Genomic DNA, 8937 nt, shown 5'->3' with positions numbered 1-8937 from the left:
ATTGATAATTAAAGTAGTGCATTGTTTATGTTCTTGTGCTACTGTCCATATCGTTTTGAGTCTTCTTTCTAGAATTTGAGCTTGCTTTTCATTGTTAAGTTTTATTCCTTGATTCTAAACGTGCTTTTGAGTTGAATTAGTTGAACTAAGATTCTGAAGTTCAATTGAAAGAATTGCAAGGAGTGATTAAAGAGTGTAAACACGTGAGGGAGTGATTTACCAAATTCTTTTGTGTTTTCTCTTTGAATACTAACCATGAGTTCAGGCAAATCTGGAGATGAAAGTCCAATTCATGATCCTCAAATGAAAGTATTCATGGAAGCAATTCAAGGTCAGTTTAGAACCTTCAACAATCTTTTCCTAGACATGAAGGAGGAATTGCAAGAGATAAGAGCTTCACAAAATTCTAATACAACAAGAGCTCGTCCACAAACTAGATTTCAAGCTCATGATGATGAAGATACTGAAGGTACTAATTTTAATAAAATTGATGGAGACTTGGGATCAATTAAGATGAGGATTCCAGAATTCAAAGGCAACAACAATGCTGAAGAATTCCTTGAATGGGAGAGAAAGGTAGAACAAATCTTTGAATGTCATAACTATTCTCAAGAAAAGAAATCCCATCTTGCTGCTGTTGAATTCAAAGGTTATGCCATGTTTTGGTGGGAACAATTACTATTGAAAAGAAGAAGAAAGGGATTGCGACCTGTACCACCATGGGAGATTATGAAAGAATTGATGCACTAAACATTTGTCCCTACTCACTACTTTAGGGATTTACACAATAAATTAGCAAGGATGGTGCAAGGAGGAAGAAGTGTTGAAGAATACTACAAGGAGATGGAGATTTGCATGGCTGGAGCCAAGATTGAGGAAGAAGAGCAAATCACCATGTCACGATTCCTTGGGGGTCTCAATAAAGACATTGCTGATGCTTTAGAGATGTATAGGTATGAGAGCTTAGAGGAGATGGTAGATATGGCCATGAAACTTGAAAGACAGAAAAAGGGGAGATCCAACAACAATAAGTATTCCAACAACACATGGGGATCTAAATGGCCTAAAGAAGGTGAGAAGAAGGAATTTAGAGGTTCTAATTCTCAAAGGACAGATTCAACTTCAAAAGGTAAAGAAGCTGTCCAAACTCCATTTAAAAGCAACAAAGGTACTTCTAACTCTACAACCCCTTCTAGAGAAATTAAATGCTTTAAATGTTTGGGGAAAGGGCATTATGCATCTCAATGTCCTAATAAAAGGGTTATGATTATTAAAGATGATGGGAATGTTAGTTCTGAATCTGAATGTAGTGATTATGATGATATGCCTAAATTACTTGATGATAATGATAATGATGATTCAAAAAATTTGATACTTCCTGAACATGGAGAAGATTTGGTTGCTAGGCGTGCTTTGAACATGCATGTTAAGGAAGAAAGCCTTGAGCAACGTGAGAATATATTTCACACTAGATGTTTGATTAGTGGAAAAGTGTGTACTCTTATCATTGATGGGGGTAGTTGCACTAATGTTGCTAGTGTAAACATGGTAAACAAACTGAACTTAACTTGTCTCAAGCATCCTAAACCTTATAGGTTGCAATGGTTGAATGATTGTGGGGAGGTGAAAGTGACTAAGCAGGTACTTGTGCCATTCTCTATTGGATGGTATGAAGATGAAATTTTATGTGATATAGTACCTATGCAAGCAGGACATCTATTGTTGGGAAGACCATGGCAATATGATAGAAGAGCACTTCATGATGGATTCCACAATTGATATTCTTTGATTCATAAGGGGAAAAAGGTGGTTCTTGTACCATTATCACCTCAAGAGGTATATGAAGATCAAAGAAAGATAGTTGAGAGAGAAAGAGAGGTTTTGGCCTTGAGAAAACATGAGAGTGAGAATTTGAGATTGAGAGAACAAAAGAGAGAAAAGAGTAAGGATGAGGGAAAAGAGGCCACAAAAATAACAAAACAAATTAATGGCCCAATTGTGAGAGAAAAAGAAAGAGAGGAGAAAAAGAAACAGACTTTTTATGCAAGAGCTAGAGAGGTTAAGTGTGCCATTGCCTTGGAGAAGCCCATATTGCTTCTTAGGTACAAGGAAATTTTATTTGCTGAAACTAATGCTAACCTTGACAGTTTGCCTTCTATGTTTGTTTCTATGTTGCAGGAATTTGATGATGTTTACCACCTTTAAGAGGAATAGAACATCAAATTGACTTCATTCCTGGATCCACCATTCCTAATAGGCCTGCCTATAGAAGCAATCCAATGGAGACAAAGGAGTTGCAAAGGCAAGTTGATGAACTTATGGAGAAAGGTTTGGTGAGAGAAAGCATGAGCCCGTGTGCCATTCCCATGCTTCTAGTACCTAAAAAGGATGGAACATGGCGCATGTGTGTTGATTGTAGAGCGGTCAACAAAATTACAGTAAAGTATAAACACCCTATCCCTAGACTTGATGATATGTTAGATGAATTGCATGGGGCAACTTACTTTACTAAAATTGATTTAATGAGTGGTTACCATCAAATTAGAATGCAACCAGGTGATGAATGGAAAACTGCTTTTAAAACTAAGTATGGTTTGTATGAATGGTTAGTTATGCCTTTTGGACTATCTAATGCACCTAGTACATTTATGAGGCTTATGAACCATGTATTGCGTGCCTTCTTAGGAAAGTTTGTGGTTGTATACTCTGATGATATACTCATCTATAGCAAGTCTCTTAATGATCATGTTGAGCATGTTAGGATAGTGTTACTAACTTTAAGGACTAAAAAGTTGTATGCTAAACTTAACAAATGCACATTTTGTATAGATAGACTTGTATTTCTTGGTTTTATTATGAGTACACAGGGTATTGAAGTAGATGAGGAGAAAGTGAAAGCTATCAAAGAATGGCCAACTCCCAAATCAGTTTCTGAAGTTAGGAGTTTTCATGGGTTGGCAAGCTTCTATAGAAGGTTTGTTAAAGATTTCTCTTCAATTGCAGCACCACTAACAGAAATAATCAAAAAGGAAGTTGGGTTCAAGTGGGGAGAAGAGCAACAAAAAGCGTTTGACACGCTTAAAGAAAAGTTAACATGTGCTCCTATACTTTCTTTGCCTAATTTTGAGAATACTTTTGAGATTGAGTGTGATGCTTCTGGAGTGGGAATTGGGGCTGTCCTAATGCAAGAAAAGAAGCCAATTGCCTACTTTAGTGAGAAGTTGAATGGAGCACAACTCAACTATTCAACCTATGACAAAGAGCTTTATGCCTTGGTAAGAACTTTACATGTTTGGCAACACTACTTATTACCTAAAGAGTTTGTCATCCATACTGACCATGAGGCCCTAAAACACTTGAAGGGTCAAGGTAAGCTCAATAAAAGACATGGTAAGTGGGTTGAATTCATTGAACAATTTCCATATGTGATTAAATACAAGCATGAAAAAGACAATATTGTTGCTGATGCATTGTCAAGAAGATATACTCTAATTACTGCTCTTAGTTCTAAATTACTTGGATTTGAGTATGTTAAAGACTTATATGTGAATGATTATGACTTTGACAACATATATGTAGCATGTGAGCATGGAGCATTTGATAAGTTCTATAGACATGATGGATATTTGTTTAAAGACAACAAACTTTGTGTGCCTAAATGTTCTATGCGTGAATTGCTTGTGCTTGAATCTCATAGTGGGGGATTGATGGGACACTTTAGGGTACATAAGACTTATGATATGTTGAATGAACACTTTTATTGGCCTCACATGATTAAAGATGTAGAGAGGGTTTGTAACTCTTGTATTACTTGTAAACAGGCCAAATCTAAGTCTATGCCTCATGGATTATACATGCCTTTACCTGTTCCTAGTTCTCCTTGGATTGATATATCTATGGACTTTGTACTTGGATTACCTAGGACTAAACATGGTAAAGATAGCATATTTGTTGTTGTTGATAGATTTAGCAAGATGGCTCATTTTATTCCTTGTCATAAAACTGATGATGCCAATAATGTTGCTGAATTATTCTTTAAAGAAGTGGTAAGATTGCATGGGGTACCAAGAACTATAGTTTCTGATAGGGATGCAAAGTTCCTTTCACACTTTTGGAGAGTTTTGTGGGGTAAACTTGGAACTAAATTGCTTTATTCTATAACTTGTCATCCACAAACAGATGGACAAACTGAAGTTGTGAATAGAACTTTAGGAACATTGCTTCGTGCCATTGTGGGTAAGAACTTGAAAACTTGGGAAGATTGTTTGCCATTTATTGAGTTTGCATATAATCGTAGCATACATTCTACCTCAGGTTTTAGTCCATTTGAACTTGTTTATGGCTTTAATCCACTAACTGTATTAGATCTTGTTCCTTTACCTTTGAATGAACTTTCTAATCTAGATGGTGAGAAAAAGGCAGAATTGGTGAAGTCTTTACATGAGAAGGCTAGAGCCAACATAGAAAAGAGGAACAAGAAATATGCTAATAAAGCCAACAAGGGCAGGAAGAAGTTAGTGCTTATGCCAGGTGATTGGGTTTGGGTACACTTTCACAAGGAAAGATTTCCCAACCAAAGGAAGAGTAAGCTAGATGCACGTGGAGATGGTCCATTCCAAATCTTAGAACTCATCAATGACAATGCCTACAAAATAGACTTGCCAGGTGAGTATGGTGTTTCTGCAACTTTCAATATTAGTGATTTGTCTCCCTTTGACATGGATGCAGATTTGAGGACAAATCTTTTTAAAGAAGGGGGGGATGATACGGATCCACTACCACCAACCACCTATGGGGCTCAAGGGAACAAGGACCACAACAATGGCAATCCATTAGCACTTCCTAGTGGACCAATTACAAGGAGCTGTGCAAAGAAGTATGGAGCAACCATGTCCTTATACATTCAAGAACAAATCACACAAGAGCTCCATGACCTTGCTTTCAACAAGTGCTATGAAGAACTTGAAGGAACACCTAAGTTTCTCACATTAATAGAAGCACAAGTTGAGTGGGAACCATGCTTGGTTAGCACGCCCGTGCAAAGTGGCACACCCCAGGCCGTGCAAGCTACTGCCTCTCAAGGAACAACACTTGATTTGATGCACGCCCGTGCCAACTAGCACGCCCCAGGCCGTGCACTCTTCTGCCTCTCGCGAAGGAAACTCATACATGCGCGCACGCCCGTGCCAACTAGCACGCCCCAGACCGTGCACTCCTCTGCCTCTCGCGAAGGAAACTCATGCATGCGCGCACGCCCGTGCGCCTTGGCACGCCCTGGACCGTGCAACTGTCTGCCTCTCATTAAACTAGTTAGCTTATTTTGTGTTTTTACAATGCTAATGGGTTGGGCCTCCAATATTTCAGCCACCCTTGAATAATTAGCCTTATTTTGATTAGATTTAGTCAATCTTTAGTGGAATTGGATTAGATCTCCAAATCCTTAAGTAGTTATGATTTTGTTAGTCAACTCCTTAGTTGGTTTAGATTTGCTAAATCCTACTCCTTAGCTAACTCTAAATCCTCTAAGGATCTGGACCTCTTAGATTAGTATAAATAGCTTGTTCTTTTGTAAATTTTAAAACAGACAATTAATGAATTAAAGAGAGTTTCTTCTTCAACTTCATGCTTAGGCGTGTTCATGTTTTTAGAGAGTGTGAGATTGCATTCTTCTAATTGCATCAAGAATCAAGGTAAACTTATCAATCTAATTGTGGCGCTTATCTTATTCTTTTCTCTATTATTGGTGTTCTTGCTTCTTTAAGCTTTGGGTGCCATAGAGAGGGGTTTAGTTTGATCTTGGATCTCTTCCAAAACTTGTCATTGAGTTCATGAAATTTATTTTCATTGGGTTCCGCGTCATGATCCTTTTGATGATGCACCTTTTGATCTCCCTCAAGATCAACCAGTTCCTCCTCGTCCTACTTTTGGCCCTTGGTTTACTTTTGATGATGTTCCTCCCAGTAAATGGCGCAGTCGCATTCTTGAGTTTAATGCCTGGCTTGATACACAAATGACTTTTCCACATACAAGTCTGAAAAAGGTTATTGCTGAATTCTCTTCTCGTTTTACTGGATCTCTCAGAGAATGGTTCTTTAGTGGTCTTTCTGAATATCAACAAAAGCAATTTCTGGCAAGCGACAGTATCAGTGCTGCTCTTGTTACTATTCATACTCAGTTTCTTGGTAACTATCAGTTGATCTTTCAACAGCGCAAACAAGAGTTCTTTGACCGCAAGTTCTGCTCCCTTAAGTTCCGTGACTTAGAACGTCATTACCAACGGATGAATCATCTCTATCATGAGATTGGTGGATTTAAAGATGACAACTTGAAACTCACATTCATTGCTTCTCTTCCTCAACTCATTCAACCTGAAGTACAACGAATGTGTGGCACCAATATTGTTAACCTCAAACTTGGTGAAATCTGGCAGTTTACTTTGACTGTTGTTGACCGCATGTGTGAACAACAACGACTATTCAAAAAGATTGCCAAAGGTGACAAGCTATTAAAGACTGCTTGCTCTCAACCATTCCCAACCAAGTGCCAAGATACTTCCTGTGAATGTCATCCTCGTCGATCTAAGCACTCTAAGCATTCTAAACATTCCAAGAAGTCCATGTTCTTCCCTCGAAAGAAGAAGCATCGCTTCAGAAAGATGCGTTGGTTCAAACAGAAGTCAAAGTCTTGTCAAAAGTCTGACAGATGTTATATTTGTGGCAACAAGGGCCATTATGCAAAGAATTGTCCTAAGAAGCCCAAACAGGCTATTGCTCTTCTTCATTAACTTAAAGTTTCTTGTCCTGATTATGATTCAGATCATGATTTGGAATCTCTGTTCTCTGAAGAAGACTCAGCTTCTCCAGCAACTCTATTTGCTCTTCCTTACTCCGATTTTGATTCAGATTCAGACACCGATTCTGATGACATGACTCCTGTCCTCACTATTGGTCCTCCTATCACTATTAAACAGGAACCTCCAGACTTTGATTGTCCTGAATCTCCAAACTTCATCTCTTGTCCTTTGTCACCTCTTGATATGACCCTAGCCAATTAACAAGTACTCTTGCAAATCAACAAGGAACATCTAGCGGAAAGCATGCAATCTCGGAAGTACCCGACAATCCCTTTAACCCCCAAGTACTCTTGAAGAGAGAAAGCAAGGAATTTAGAACAAGAATCAGAAACTTACCTTCAAGTACTCTTGAAAACAACTCTGAAATTCTTGGTGCAATTAATCTTGTAGAACTCACAAGCTTAACTACTAAGGATATTTTGGTTCTATGAAGAACACAATCTGTTCTTGAAAGAACAAGAAGAAAACTTTTTGTTTTGATTTCAATTCAATGGTGGCTGCTGTGCAACTCTTACAACATTATAAGTAACCTAAGCTAACCCTAATTTAGCTATTAACTTAAGTTAGCCCAAGCTTATCCCTAATGTGGCCCAAATGGGCTTAATTAAATACAAGTCCAAGCTAACTACTTAAAACAATCCTGACTTAAACATTAACTAACTTAGGCTGGCCCTACTCTAGAAAATAAGCCCAACCAACCTTACACTTAATTAATTAAGTCCACTAAAAGAATTTAAACAAAATAGGGCAAATGGGCCGAAGGCCCTACTCAACCCATACTTAAGCTCATAATAAGATAACAACCTCCTAAATTTGCCTAAGTATAGAATCATGTAAAATGCATCAAATGGCAGCCTCATTGCACGCCTCAAGCATCATAACAAGCTTTGGTGCTTCTTCAAGTTCAATCTCACATCTTGCATAATTATGATCTTGAAGCTCCAATGTGATTTGTTCTTGAGCAAATGCATTCAAGACTGTTCGTAGCTTGGTTGCACGAGCTCTTGTGATTGGCCCCACGGGTAGAGCTAGAGGATCCTTCACCTTGCTTCCTTGATCCGTATCATTCCCTCCCTCCTCAAAAAGATTTGTCCTCAAATCTGAATCATAATCAAATGGAGAAAGGTCAGAAACATTAAAGGTAGCAGACACGCCATACTCACCTGGTAGATCAATCTTATAGGCATTGTCATTGATCCTCTCCAACACTTGAAAAGGCCCATCACCTCGGGCAGCAAGCTTTCCTTTCCTTTGGTTTGGGAATCTTTCCTTCCTCATGTGCACCCAAACCCAATTGCCAGGTTGAAATACCACACGCCTCCTTCCCTTGTTGGCACGGTCAGCATAGCTTTTGTTCTTCATGTCTATATGAGCCCTAGCTTTAGCATGTATCTCCCGGATCAATTCAGCCTTCTTTTCACCATCTAAGTTAGCAATTTCACTTAAAGGCAAAGGAAATAAATCAAGTACAGTTAAAGGATTAAAACCATACACAAGCTCAAATGGACTATAACCACTAGAAGAATGTATAGACCTATTATAAGCAAATTCAATGAAAGGCAAAAAATCCTCCCAAGTTTTCAGATTCTTACCAACCACCGCTCTAAGTAAAGTACCTAGAGTTCTGTTAACTACCTCAGTCTGTCCATCCGTTTGGGGATGACAAGTAGTAGAGTACAGCAACTTTGTACCAAGCTTACCCCATAAAACACGCCAAAAGTGAGAAAGGAATTTGGCATCACGGTCTGAGACTATGGTGCGTGGCACCCCATGCAATCTCACAACCTCCCTGAAAAACAACTCAGCAATATGGACAGCATCATCACTCTTATGGCATGCAATGAAATGTGCCATCTTACTAAACCTGTCCACAACAACAAAAATACTATCCCTACCACGCTTTGTTCTGGGCAATCCAAGTACAAAATCCATAGAAGCATCAGTCCAAGGCAAAGTAGGTACAGGTAAAGGCATATAAAGGCCATGAGGCATAGATTTAGACTTGGCTTGCTTACATGCTATGCACACACCACACAGTTTCTCTACATCCCTACGCATATGTGGCCAAAAGAAATGTTCAGCAA

This window comes from Jatropha curcas, chromosome 6 (genome assembly GCF_041381405.1).
Source record: "Jatropha curcas cultivar XTBG-Jc1 chromosome 6, XTBG_Jcur_1.0, whole genome shotgun sequence".
NCBI classification, from domain to species: domain Eukaryota; kingdom Viridiplantae; phylum Streptophyta; class Magnoliopsida; order Malpighiales; family Euphorbiaceae; genus Jatropha; species Jatropha curcas.
This window is presented reverse-complemented; position numbering follows the sequence as displayed.